The sequence below is a fragment of the Astatotilapia calliptera genome, chromosome 6 (genome assembly GCF_964374335.1).
Source record: "Astatotilapia calliptera chromosome 6, fAstCal68.1, whole genome shotgun sequence".
In the NCBI taxonomy this organism is placed as follows: domain Eukaryota; kingdom Metazoa; phylum Chordata; class Actinopteri; order Cichliformes; family Cichlidae; genus Astatotilapia; species Astatotilapia calliptera.
Window position 1 is genome coordinate 23,652,731 of NC_137427.1, and position 14,628 is coordinate 23,667,358.

Sequence of the window (14,628 nt, forward strand, 5' to 3'; positions counted from 1 at the left end):
TAATTCCAAGTAACATGCCAAGAGATAAACAAATATATAATCACATACAAAAGTATGCACACACATATACATACACATACATGTCCATACACACACATATGTCAGAACACTCAGTTTCCTCACTGAGCCTGTTCCTTGGCTTCATTTAACTTTTGAGTGTGGTAAATTTAATTCCCCCCTTAAATTGTATCCACCATCTCTTTTGGACAACAAAAGGATGACATTATGAGGAAGTAGGTTGTTTACTGTTCCATAAATAATTTGTGTCATAATTTTAGATGCAGCACATCATACCACTTTTTTAGGCTTTATAGCAATTGTTCTGTTTCACTGGATTCCAAATGCAGCAGGTCACTGCTTCTTCAGATAAACTCTACATTTAATCACTTCCAGTCAGAGACATGCTGGCAGGATGGAAAATGAAGACATTATTCTTCTAGACATTGTCGTAAGTTGAGCTGCAAAAAAGAAAAAATGAGTTAGTTAATTAGCTCTATACACTCTTGTCTTTTACATGGGTAGAGATATAGATATATTCAAAAGGTTAAACATGGAAGTTTTCCCCGCTACTGAGCATTGTAGGTTCACATATAGTTTATTACCTCGGTATTTTTCCATGACAGAGCACCAAAAATAACTGCTTTAAGGGGAAAAATACAGTAATTATATTTTAAATCCTTCTTATTTGTAATATACTGCCCTCCCAAACTTTTTGTCTGAGGTGTTGCTTCTGTTCTTAGCTGATGATTGGAAATGGGTTCACAGCTGCACTTCAGTGAAACACTGCATCTGGGTGTTGGTCACTCATCCTTTTCCTGGACTTCTAAAATAACCTCAACATGTGTACATGCCAGGTCAGCAGGTTACCGCTAGCTTCCCCCTGCCCTGTAGGAGCACCGGATGACTGACTGCAAAGAGCCTGGATGCTAATGTGATTATCATGCGTCATTTTTTTGTTCTTCAGGCTAAAGATAAAGCAGGAAATTGTATTCACTATCATTCCCATCACTCTACATGTCTATCTTTGTCTACTTCCTACCTCCTGAAACTCAACATCCATCTTAGTGCTTATTTTATCTTTATGTAGCGACCCATTGAAGTGATTGTATCAGGAACCGCTTTTTTCACCTTGATTTATGCTGTTTTTTTCTACTGATTAAGTAAACAAGAGCTATTGTTTTAATAAATTAATTTATAGAGGTGTTAGCAGAAGGATGCAGCAATAATCTTTGGACTACCTAGTGCCAGTTGCTTTATATTTAGAGTACAAATAAATTTGTACAACGTTACTCAAAAAGCAAGCCTTATAGCACGATCTTAGTTTCTTCAGTTTGCTGTATTTGCTATAATGTAGATGTTTTGATTTTATAAGCCATGCCAACTTCATAGGCTGCAAGCCCTGTTGTTTGACAACAGGGGTGTCAAACATAAAGCCCAGGGGCTAGAATCGGCCCAGCAAAAAGTCCAATCTGCCCCGCTGGGTGTCTTTGGAAATTGTGAAGGTACAGATTTTTTTACTTTTAACTGTATTTTGATAAATTTTACAGCTTTTCCTACTATTAAAGACCTCTCCTGTTATTCATACCACACCAAAGAAATTAGAAGTCTTTCTGGCATCTCTTCATTGGCACCCTGTTTAATTTAAATGTTGGGAGGAATTATTATATAGCATTTTTCTACTCTCCCAGAGGATTCAAAACATCATGTATATATTAACATTTTTCTATGCTTAAGAGCTTTTATCTAACAGTCACACCTGTTCATATTCCAATGGGTGTCAGTATCTTGCCCAAGGCATCCATACTGGAGCCAGGAATCAATCCACTACCTGATTAGTAGATGCTTTAGGTTAGGCTGACTGGTTTGTGAGAGTAATATGACAGCTGTGAAGTTGAGAACGACGCTGTGAGCAGGATTTGAACCTGCGCAGGGAATCCCCATTGGATTTCGAGTCCAACGCCTTAACCACTCGGCCATCACAGCTGCAAGCCAGCACCCTTCCCCTCACATACAAGGTCTTAAATAATGAGGTTTTAAATAATAAGGCCAAATCTTGTCTTGAAGCGCTCATAGTGCCATATCACTACAATAAAGTACTGTTGGGGCTTCCCATGATGCACCGAGTGTTTCCTGTTCACTCACCTTTTTTCATTCACTATGCGCTTACAAACCTCTTCATTTAATCAGTAGTTTTTATTTCTATCTGGCTCTCTTCCACAACATGTTTTTTGCCATGTGTTTGCTCCCATCATCCCCATCTGCTTGCAGGTGGCTGCCCTGCCCCGAGCCTGGTTCTGATGGAGGTTTCTTCCTGTTAAGAGGGAGTTTTTCCTTTCCACGGCCGCCAAAGCTGTTTCTCAAAGGGGGTAATTTCATTGTTCAATTTATGTAGACTGTCTGGGTAATTTACAATACAAAATGTTGCAGAACATTTTCTGTAACTTTACATGTGTTTATTCGTAGATACAGCACCTGCTTTTCTTTTACTTTTTTTTTTTTTTCCCCCTGTCCCATACCCAATGGATTTACTTTGCCAAATGGATCAACGTGGCATTGCCGTATTGGTCCATTTGGTCGATCTTTGTTTTTATTATTTATTATATTTTATTTTCAGATGTTACAGACGGGACAGACATGAGTGAGGGATAGGAAAGGGAGAAAGAAAGAGGAAAGAAAGGAAAAACAGAAGGGGAGAGGGACAGTGAGAAAGGGGGGGAGAAAAAAAAATCTCCTGGATCACCTGTTGAGAGAAGAATAGAAAACAAGCAAAAAAAGACAAAAAAAAAAACAAAGCAACATACTAAACACAACACCATCGCATTAATCTAGCTAAGTGTAAACAGCAGTAAATACTAAATATTCAATGTTGTTGTGCAGCACGCAGGACAGATGTGCTTCGAAGTAGCAGCCAAGAAAGGTGTAATTTGGGTCTGCGAGCAGTGAACACCCGTGTGCATACCTGTGTGGATCAGCGCGCTTGTATTCCAAAGGTTTCTCCATGTAACGATCTGCTAGGGAGTGTGGGGGGGCCACAGCCCCGTCCTCCAGGGTGTGAAGCAGGTATGGAGGAGATCAAAACTCCAGACATCCAGAGGCCCTCAGAACACAAGAGACCAAGGAAGACCAACAGAGGGGCAGCCGCGCCACTGTTCCAGTAAGAGCTGAGGAGAGTCCCAGATGAGGGCTCACTCAGCAGCCGCGGAGCAGAAGCCAGGGGGAGTTGCAGTGACGCGCCCATGAGCTCCGCCGGCCGCCAGCTGTGCCTGAGTGACCGAGCCCCTGAGTGACCGAGCCCCAGGCCGAGAGGCCGGGGGCACCCCACCCCCGAAGGGGCCCGAGCGAGCCCCAGGCTCCAGGCCCCGATAAGTGGCCCCCAAGGAGTGAGCCGGTGTGTACCTGGACGCCCACCCCCAGACACAAAGAACCACCAACGCACCGACACCTGAGGGAGTCCGCCACCGGCAGGGGAAGTGGTGGTGGGTGGAGATAGGCCTCCAAACCTTGGAGGGCCTGAGATGTCCCCAGAGAGGTGGCGTCTGATACCCAGCCTGACATATAGACACAGACATACAGGCACACACAGACACAAACATCCATTCCCACCCTCATGCTCTCATATGCACTTACTCCACACTCAACCAACGTGGAGACAGACATAAAGAGACGCTGTACACACGATCACACTCCCCAAGCGTACTCTACAAACCGGGTCTAGGTACCCTTGCCCCTGGAAGGGGGAACTGCACCCAGACCCAGGTGGTGTTACCCTTTTCCCTGCGGTGGGGAGAGGCAGACCACCCCGACTCCGTAGCAGCAGGGAAGCCCCACACTCCAGACCGCAGTCGGACGGCCAACTCCACCCAGCCCTCCCGCTCCAGCAGGCCGCAGAGAATGGGGGTGGGAGAAGACTCCAAACCTCCCTCCACCCGCTCATTGTAATGTTGATGCATGTGTGTTCTAAGGTGCAATTAAAACCCAGGAGGGCTTGGAGCTACCTGCCAGAGAGCAGCAGGTAAGCGCATGGTCCCTCCTGCTAGCCCTCAATGTCTAAGTGTATTTAAAATTGAGAGGTGGGCAACGACGCCAGGGGTGGGGTGTACACCCTGATGGTAATTTGGACTCCGTGATTGTGCCCACCCCCAAGATCCTATATGTATGTGTAATGAGAGTGTGAGTAATGTGAATGTCTAAGTTGTGGGATAAAATTGAGGCAGAGGCAGCCAGAAGGGGACACAGGGGGGGGGGGGTAGCCTCCTCTGCACCCTGGTGACATACCCCTACTCCAAGGCCCTGCATGTGTGGGTGGTTGTGGTGGCTCCCCCGCTGACCCCAGTAGGCACTCCCACACTCCGCGACCCGCCAGGGAAAGGGGGCCCAGGCCCATCCAGACCGGGGCCCAGTGCAGCAGCGCCTTCCGGCCCCACAGAGCCCGGGACAGTCCACCCAACCCCACCACAGAGAAAACTGCACCCACCCCACCATCCACTCATCTTCCAGACTACATAAGACAGTAAACGCCCAGGCTGAGATCTTCCTCCACCTCTCCTGTATCTCCCCCTCCTGCTTTTCTTTTACTAACTGCAATTGAATGTGTAATTAAACATCTTTACACCACAGAAAGGGAGTTTCGCTGGTTGCGCCCACTTAGGTTTAGACGGGGTTTAATATGGCCCTCGATGTAAAATGAGTTTGACATCTCTGCTCTAGAATTTCTTTTTCAGAGATTCAAAGAGATAAAGAGTTACAGAAAGTTGTGGTTATAAGGTTAAGAAGCACAAAATAATAATTTTGTTCTTCACACTTCAGCAATTGCACCACCGGAACTCTTAAGGGATTTTACCTGCCAATACGTTGAGTAAGCTGCAGACATTTGAGTCCTTGCTGCCTAAAGGAGGGACTGGTCACCCTTATCATTCTGTCAAGCTGCTACGTGGGATCTCATAAAATCCTGCATAGACAGTCCAGTTGACTGAATAGTTCTTGCGTGGTTTAGATGTTTGCTTTGGGTCATTGGGTCAGTTATCAGGCTTTACTTTTGTCTCAAATCTTCTTTTTAGACAAATGCACCAAACTGGGACTGTTGTGAAAGCAACCCTGTTTTACCCTTCTTGTAAAGAAGACTTTTACAGCTCTGCAAAGAAGCAGCATCGTCTTTATTTCTAACATTGTCACCGGTGTGCTGCTATGGCTGTTATTAGGCTAATATTTGAGGAGCTCCAGAGTATTTGTTTCTCTATAGACTCTGACATATTGTCTCTGTTCTCAGATTTGTGCAGCACCTCCCACTTTACTTTCTATTCTGGTTCGAGCCAGTTTGTGCTGTCCTGTGAAGAGAGTAGTACAAACTGTTCAATGAAGTGGAAATTCCTGGGAAGTTTTATCTTCTTTTTTTTCCATTTCGTGATCACATTCAAGCACACACCGTCTCTGAAAGCTATATCTTCCTTAATCAGTACAGCAGCTTTTAGCTGGGTTAACATAAATGGAAAAGTGCCTTTTGATTGCTTAGTTGGAGTAAAAATGTGACAAAATCATCCTCCAGAATACAGGAGTGATGCTAAAAACGGTCCCATTCATTAGATGTTTTATTTTTTTAAATAATTAGGAATTTATGATAAATGTTCTGTTTTGGTTTTGGCTTTTTTCCATTCCTAAAGCTAAAAGGAAGACACAAAGAAAGAAATGAATTACATGACAGCAGTTGGAATAATGGGAATGTAAAGAGAAAAGATTTCCACTCACAAACAATCCATTATAGGCACAAACCGAATGAACCATTCTGTTGTTTCAGATGAATAAAAAACAAAAAGCTAGGCTGGATGTGTTCCTCTTCCCTCAGCATTTTCCTTTATCCTGTTTGCTTTTTAGTTTGGGTCAACAGACATCTTTAGCTTAAAAAATGCATCATTGCAGCATGTTCCGCTGATTCAGCTGGAGAAGTAAAAATGGGCCAAGGAATTGAATATGCTGAGTAGAAACAAACATCCAAGTGAACAGACACTGACAAAGTGAGCAGCTCAGTGTTACCACAGTGCACGATGTATTTAGAGAAATCCATCCATGCTTCTATGCTTGATTTTCTGGAGCGCAAAAACAGAAGCCTTTAAAAAAGCCACCAGCTGTTAGACTGGAACTACCAGATTAGACCAAAGAGAAACAAACAAACAAAAAATAGAGTGAGACAAACCACATACAACACTGTATAAGAGATTGCAGCTGTTCATTTGGTGCAAATCTCTGCTGGCATTATATCAAAAATGTCAAAAATATCCTTATGTAGATGTAGATTTTTTTCACTATGCAATTTTTAAAAAAACGAGTGGTATTGTTATTATTTTATTGTAGGGGTGCATATAAATACTAAAGTATTGTTGGTAAGAAACACAAAGTAGCCATAATATCTGATATAGATAAAAACCTTCAGGGATTTTGTTTGCTAAACTCCTGATCATGTAGGATGAAGTTTGAAATTTCCCCTCATAAGAGCCATTTAGTTTTGTCTCTTATATTTTTGTTACATGTGTGTTCCCTCACATGTAATATGACATTGTCACTTTTCAACAATGCTTTCCTCCAAAACTCCTTTTGTTTTAATTGCAGGGGAGATCATTACTGGTTCAGTGTAGACTCCTTCAATCCTGCAGCTTCATAGATTCATAGGCTCTTTGTAAATGTATAGTTTTTAGTATTGTCGCATATACCGTCTTTATTCTATAATCAAACCGGCAATAACCTGAAGCTGTGATTCAGAGATGTTCATGGCTGCCATGCCTTTGTTTGTTTTTGGCCATGGTTTTCTTTGCTTGACAGCGACTTAAAATGGGAACACCGTGGCCTCTAAAGCTAAATTAAATTAGCACATCGAGATCATGCGGAGAAAATAATCTTAGCACAGACGTAGTTCAGAAAAGCAAAGCGGTACATCTAATGGGAAGTCTTTATTTCCAAAAGCATGGATCTGGAGACAGCCACAAACCTGATGAAAACAGGTTAACTGTAGAAGAAATAAAAAGAAATAAAAGAAACTGAGAAATAACAAATAAGAATCTCCCACCCTTTCACTCATAGTTTAGCTGATGTTTAGAAGCCCTGATGTGCATTTATTGAAAACACAGTTCTAAATTGGGTAATTTAATCACCCCTTTCGGATTCATGTTCACTATAAAGACTTCTTTTAGTAACATGTCTTTCACTTCCTATATCCTACTAAGCACATGTCCTTGCTTTATGTTTTTCTTATGAAATAAAAAGTAAGAGGGAGGGAGGCCAGGATAGATTTTTACAGCTCTGGTATAATAATCTAAACTGAGCTGTGTTATTCTTTTGGACCTTCTCAACAGGCAGTTTAATAGTTAACATGTTTGATATAAGGCAACTTGAGACTAGAGAGAGCTGAGGAGGAGGGAAGCATCAGTTTCAGCGAGCAGGGAAAGATTTGGCCGAAACACTTCGTCACAGGGCTCCTTGTTACACTACAACAACAGAAAACTCAGACCTCTGGCCAAGACCTGTTGCATAACCGGTGGTGTGATAGTATACACAAAAGGGAGAGTAAGGGGAAGCAGGGATGAAAGGATACAAAGGAAAATGGAGCTGACAGTGAAGTCTCTGGAGAATTAACGCCTGCCGTGATTAGCACTTAAAACTTATACATTCCCATAGATGCTTTAACATGCTGTGGTGTGATTATACGATATTACTTAACTCAGCCTAGTCATGACATGAAAAATATCTATCTAAAATCTTCAGATGTCACTTTAAGTTGTGTAAATGTATGCAAAGAGGGTCATTCATTGTGTGAACGTGTCTAATTTTATACTGTGGTAAGACACAGCGGATGCTCTGCTTTGTTCTTGGACCACTCGTAAATGCAGCGGAAGCATAATCTGTGCAGGCAGCGGTCCAGGTGGGAAATGTTGCTGAATGCTTCCAAACAGATGGGGCTACTTGGAGTCAGGTCACACCTCTGCAGATGTCATTTCAACTGATTTTTTCTGCCATTCTTGGCTCGGATGCAGGCCGATCTTGAATGCTGATATGATCTGACGCGATAACACAAATGAAATATCAATTAATTAGTAATTTGGAAATACTTACATTTACCAAAAAAAGGCACTTTATTGAGTGGCTCACATTAGATTACACCCTAATGTTCTGTGACATTCATATTGTTATATATCATGCAACATAACGTTACAAAACTACACCGTGCTCTTTCAGAGAGAAGAGGTTTTCTCCTGGCAGTCCTTCCAAATAATCTACACTTGTTCCATTCTTTTCTAATTGTACTTGAACTTTAATGTTTGACACGCTAACTGAGGTCTGTAGAGTCTGAGATGTAGCTTATGGGGTTTTTACAGTTTCTCTGAGCATTGCTCAGTCTGATCTTGGGGTGAATTTGCTGGGACCTCCACTGTCAGGAAGACTGTGGCAATGTGATGACACACACCTGAATGCTCCAGACCAGCAAACTGACCATTCTTGGTCTTTTACAGACACACACTTGCTGATGATTTGTTAATAAAGTCTATTTTAGTAAGATCAGCTGTTATTTAGCTTCTTAACTCCTAATGGAAGCAATGAGAATCAGAATACTTCATTAATCCCTAAGGAAAATATGTAAGCATTTTCTTGCAAGAAATGTGTTGTCAGAAGGGGTTTTTGAACCCACACCTCTAGGGGAGACTGCAGGCTAAACGCAGCGCCTTAGACCTTGCAGCCAGAACTCTTTTAGGGGGCTTTAATAGCAAATGTGAGCTGGATATAGTGTCTTCAAGCTTATCTTACATATCTAATAAAAGCAACAGTAGTTGAGGTGGGTAGGGCTTGTGACAAGGTAAATTACAATTGGACCCGGAGAATCCTCAGCTACTGTCGTTATTACACTGTTGCCTATTAATGATCAATCTGAATGTTGAATTAAGTCTCCCAATGCTAATAAATGTGCTAATAAATAAAATACAGCTTTTATAAAGGCCGACTTTTCATTTATTCCAGAAAACATTCGGGCCTCTTACATAAGTAAGGAAACTTGCTTTTCAAAATGTTCTGCACTGAATGCCCTGAGACTCAGTAGCGAATGCTCGTTTGAACTCAAAGTAGACCTTGAAGTCTGACCAAAGAAAAGTTACACTACAGCAATAAAGCCTGCTAGTAAAGATTGCACTCTGATTGGTCTTTTGCACCCTGGTCACTGCTTCCTGGAGTCACTCTGTAGTGTTCATGCAAGTTGCTTGTTGCTGGGAAATGGCTCAAGATCATAAAAGGCAGTTGTAGCCAGCTGACTGGCTCCCCTCTTCATTGAGTTCCTGTGCATGCTCCAAGTTACCCATGAATGAAAAGCCACTTTCTTCCTCTTCTCTGGTGCGTGGCTACGCAGGAGAGAGAAAGGGAGGTGGGAAAGCAACGGACAATACAGTAACCCAGCGCTGGCCTGACGCACAATGTGAGGTCTCTGTGCCCTGGTGGACCAACACACAGAGAGGCCTTTCTCGTGATCCAACTGCTTCTCCAATCCCACGCCAGCATTTCTGTGCACTTTAATTACGCAGCAAGCACATGCATATTCACGTGCTAATCACGTCACCTCAGCAGAGACACCCTGTAAAGTAATTAAGACAGCAGAGGAACATGTGATCAAAGTGGATCAGCACAAAGAAAGGACATTAATTGTTTGGCGCTTATATAATACTGTCAGTCAAAGCAGGCTGATTGTTCTGTGTTGATATGTTTTGCTGTGACCAAAGGGTTTCCTGCTGTGTCCTTCAATGAGCTAAAATAGCAAAACAGTGATCTCATCAGCCCCCGTATTCAAGAAAGTGTGCAACATAACGTCCATTTACCTAAACTGCTGTTTATTAAACTACAAATTATTTGCACTTTGCATTTATACTGTGAGTTTTGTGCAAAAAACCTAAATTTCAATAACGCTGGAAGATGCTGTACAGACAAATTAAGCAAAGGCTGCTTAGTATATTACACAGGAACATATGTATGCATGATACACACAGAGCATCCTTCCATATAATATTCCACTAGACTGATTTTCTTGCACAGGCTGCTATTTTCAGTAAAGTTAGAGGACAATTCAGTGAGATGCTTCTATTCTCCTTTCATACAATAGAATATAAAGCACCTTACTTTATAACTTAATGGTAAAACAGCTCATCATTGGTGTGGCATCTGTTAAGGTACTGCTTTTGAAGTTACTTGTGCCTTTGTGATCAGTGTAAGGATTTTTACAACAAATTAACCATTTAAAAACTTGGGCACCCATGAAACTTAAGACATACGTATGATCATTCTTCACTGTAACATAGAAATATGTTAAAATGATATAAATAAAAATTGAAGCACCGGTTTTGAAGTTTTGTTTGCCTTGATGTACAATAATTAGCCACAGAGAATAGATTATTGTCTGTAGGAACAGAAATGAACTTTTACTGCATCCCTCTGTCCAAGATGTTTGCTACATGACTGAAATAAATAATAACATAATAAAAATAAACGAACCCTTAGATTTGCTCATGCTCAAAAAACCCTGCTGGAACCCCAGCACACAGCAGCACAGAAAGGCTTGTTCAGCAGAAAAAGCAGAGTAGTGTTGTGGCTGATACTTGATCTTTTATTGGATTTTATTTTCTGGGCTCGCACCCAGTTAGAAAAACAAAGACAAAATGTTTTGTTAGCTTGATATTCTGCAGGATGACAGCATGAAGTAGCAACACTTTGCCCTGAAATTTAATAGTACCATTTATATGCAAAGCCTCTTAAATTGAAGGCATTCACACAGTGGAGCTCTTGAAGCTTTCTGCTTCACAAGTTTCTGAAGACTCAGCTGAGTTGCAGTGCTTTGTGGGAATATAGCTTTGATGGCACAAGCTGCATCATTCCAGTAGACTTCTAGTGGAAGAAATTGTTGCACAAGTTTTAATTTTGTAAAACTTCGGGGGGGGGGGGGGGGGGGGGGGTTTCTCTTATCAACACAGGGTAAAAAAATATATGCCTATAACCCTATCTGCAAATATAAACATCCCCATTATTATTTGTTTTAATGTCCCTCAGAAAGTTGCACCTGAACCAGATGCTTCCTATAGGCATCAATGAGACTCCAGTATAATCGTGACTGGATATTTGAACACGCTTCTTGAAAGAATTTGTAAAGTTTCATTAAACTTGGTTGGCACAAACTCAGTCCTTAAGCATAGTCCACAAATTTTCAGTATTTTCAGGTCGGCGCTTTGGGAAGGCCATTCCAGAAGTTTGACGTTAGCCTGCTTTATCTTTCAAAAAGCAGTTTTGATTTTTTGTTTGGGATCATTTTGACCATCTGACCATTAAACCTTTCTCCAGAAGGCATTTGGCCTGTCCATGTGGACAACTCCGATTTTCAGATGAGCTTGAAGATGTCGACTTTGGAGCAGGGGCTTCATTTTTGGGGCAGCTCTTGGTGGTTCCTGGGTCGTTCCTAACTCATGCCTTCTCAGGTGTCAGTCCGTTAGTACAATAACTTGTACTTATGTACATTTTTTGGAATCTGCAGTTGTTTAGAAATAGCTCCAAAAGACCTGAATTATAAATCTACACTTCTCCTTCTTAGATCTTCACTGAGTTCCTTGGACTTTCCCATTGCTCTGAGTATCGGTCAATCCAATGAGTGCTGGCACGAAAATTATTTTTATGCTATGAAAGAGAAAATACCAATTTCTACTAGTCAATCATGATCACCAATGAAATAAACAGGCCTCGACCTGGTTTAAAGATACTGTAAAACCTTCATCAGCGCTTATTTAAAGATTTAAGTCAGTGTATGCTTACACAATAACATTCATGCCCATGATGAGTGCATGTATATTTCCTTTATTACTTCACACTGTGACTGGTGAGCTATACAGAGTTTTCTGAACTCTAACAGTTAAAGAGAGCACAGGTCATATACTCACACATTTAACACAGAACATTGTTTGAAATATGTGAACAACAGCAGAGTTTTATCAATTTTAGGTGTACAAGAGGGAACACACACAAACAGTTTTGTCATTGCTGCTTCAATGTAAACCTTCAGTGAAAGGCTAGGCTGGGGTCGGGTGGTTTCTGGCATGATTCAGTCATTTCAGTTCTTCAGAAAAAGGAAATACCTAAAAGAAACTAAGCCAAGACTGTTGGAGGTGCCTGCTGATAATTCCACAAAGCATCTAAACTGAAGGTTTCAAGGTGAGATTCAGGGAACAAAGTAAAGTAAAGCCTTAAACCTCAACAGGAAAGAGCAAGTAAACCAATTTAATGATTAGCGCACAATTCCAGTCAGACTAGTTACACTTTCACCAAACTGTCATTGTTTCACTGGCACAAAAAATATTGCTGGAAACATTTCTGAGTCTGTGTAATCCATTTCAGACTTGGTAACTTGGAGCATTGTTAAGAGAAATACCTCGCTGTCATGCACAGAGAAGCAGTTTCCATTTTTTCAGCAGCATGATCATGCTTTATAGTTTATTTATTGAGGTTCTACTGAGCCATTTACTAATGGTGATTTACACACAGGAATTAGTCATGTGGTGTTAAACTATGTCAGATTTATTTACCAACATATTTTTGAATTATATCTCCACTTGTTTCAATAATGTCCTAAGAGTCAGCTGATATTTTTTTGGACTGGGACAATGTGCCTGAAATACTAAATCAGCACATTATGAATAATCTGCTGATTATTCAAAAGATTCAAACTTCCGTCTTTCGACTAAGCACCGAAAAAGCACAGCACAGGAAGGGTGGCATCGTGCAAGATCAACGTCTAAAATTATCAGCCTGAGAACAAACGCCGAAGACATCCGAGAGGTGCACAACTGAATCATCAGGATAACTTCCTGTTGACTTTTGGGTTTGGACTTGTGGACAAAACAGTCAGGGGTGGTCTAGAAGTTAAACTAAGGGTCAATCCATTAAACAAACAGCTCCTGCTTCCCATGGAATTTCCTCCTCCACATGAAACAAGTCCACTGCGGGGACATTGATTTATATACTGTGTCTTGTCACGGAGAAGACAGTCTCCACTGTGTTTAACGGATGTCTGTAAACCTCTCTCTTCTCCCCCTTGTGTACGTACTGATAACAATTTGAGCCAAATTTTGGATTTATCACTCCATAACAAGTGTTTCTACTGATTTTCCACCCAGTTCTAGTGTAATTTGCTATACCTCAGCCTTTTCTCCCTGTTTCCTGTCCTTAAGAATGGCTTCTTGACAGCCAACCTTCCACTGAGACCATTTCTGATGAGGCTTCAGTGAACAGTAAATGGATCATCTGAAGGTTCAGATGCATCATCCAGGTCGTGTGTCAGGTCTTTGTTTGGATTTTTCCTATTTCTGAAGGACAGGACTTTCAGATACTGTTCATCTGCTGGATATAATTTTCTAGGCCTGCCACTTCTTTTTTTGTCCTGCACTTGTCCAGTTTCCTCAAATGTTTCTAAGGCCACGCTGTACACCACACACTGAGATATGCCAAATTTTGGTTATAGCTTATATTTCCACATCACTCTGATTGATACAAATACTTACTGACCTTGTATTGATTATTGACAAATACTACCCTGCTGCCCTTCAGTTCCTAAATTCTTTTTTGATCTCATCATTGTTTTATCACTGGTTCAATATTTCACCTCCCTACAAACAAGACGAACTGGTCCCTCTGTGGTATTTAAACCTCTGATATCTTTTAGTATTTACTCGTGGTAACTACAGTAAACTTCCCAGTTGTTATATAAACTTTGATTTTCTTTATGCAACTCAAACCCTGACCAAACTGGTTTTAGGTTCATTAAATCTTTCTTATGAAATGTAAGATGCTGTAGACTAGACTCAACCTGTGGGCATTGTGTAGATTTTTTAAAGGTTACATTAACCCCTTAACTGTGTTAAATCTGTTTGTTGTTTGATACTTTTTTCTTATTTTTAATGTTTTACATGCTCCTATTCACACCTTAAGAGGGAGTGCAATGGAAAAATGATGTTAAAGGGTAATAATGCACCTCTACTCTGCAGTTGTTTGTTTTGACTATTTTTATGACCAGTTCTTTGTGCACCACACATTATTGTGTACTTAATGATCCTGGTCCTAGCAAAACAAATTAATCTATTTTAATTATAAAACCATGCTGGATAAACACCCTATTTATCTGTCTAATCTCCTATCATGTACCAACAGATGTTATAATTCACCCTCCTTAATAGCCACTTACCCTGGATTTACTCAGAACTATACAACATCTTTTTGTTTGCACACAGGTCAGGCAATAATCTTTAAAACACACACACACTGTAATGGAGGAGGTCACTGTAAGTGGGATGGACTTGACCTCCTGACTATGACTGATGTAGATGATAAGGTGCTGACTCTAAGAATCCACAATCTCAACAGGGTTGTCCGATAAGAACAGATGGCATATCCACAAAATCCACTGCCACTCAGGTATCTGTCGTTCACTCATTTATTTAGCAAGAATCCGAAGCACACATCCATAATGTGAGTGAGGGGATTTAACAGACTGTAAAATGCTATATGCCGTGTGATGAGTGATGGTGTGGTTTAGTCTCATGGACGCACACCGGCAGGATTGTCGCCTGATCT

At 41.1% G+C, this 14,628-nt stretch overlaps 1 non-coding gene across 1 annotated transcript; it reads right to left on the minus strand.

Moving 5' to 3' along the window:
• Nucleotides 1-1,901: 1,901 nt before the first annotated feature.
• trnas-cga (transfer RNA serine (anticodon CGA)) lies at nt 1,902-1,983 on the minus strand. The gene has a single exon. It is a non-coding gene; the product is annotated as a tRNA-Ser (tRNA).
• Between the last annotated feature and the right edge of the window lie 12,645 nt (nt 1,984-14,628).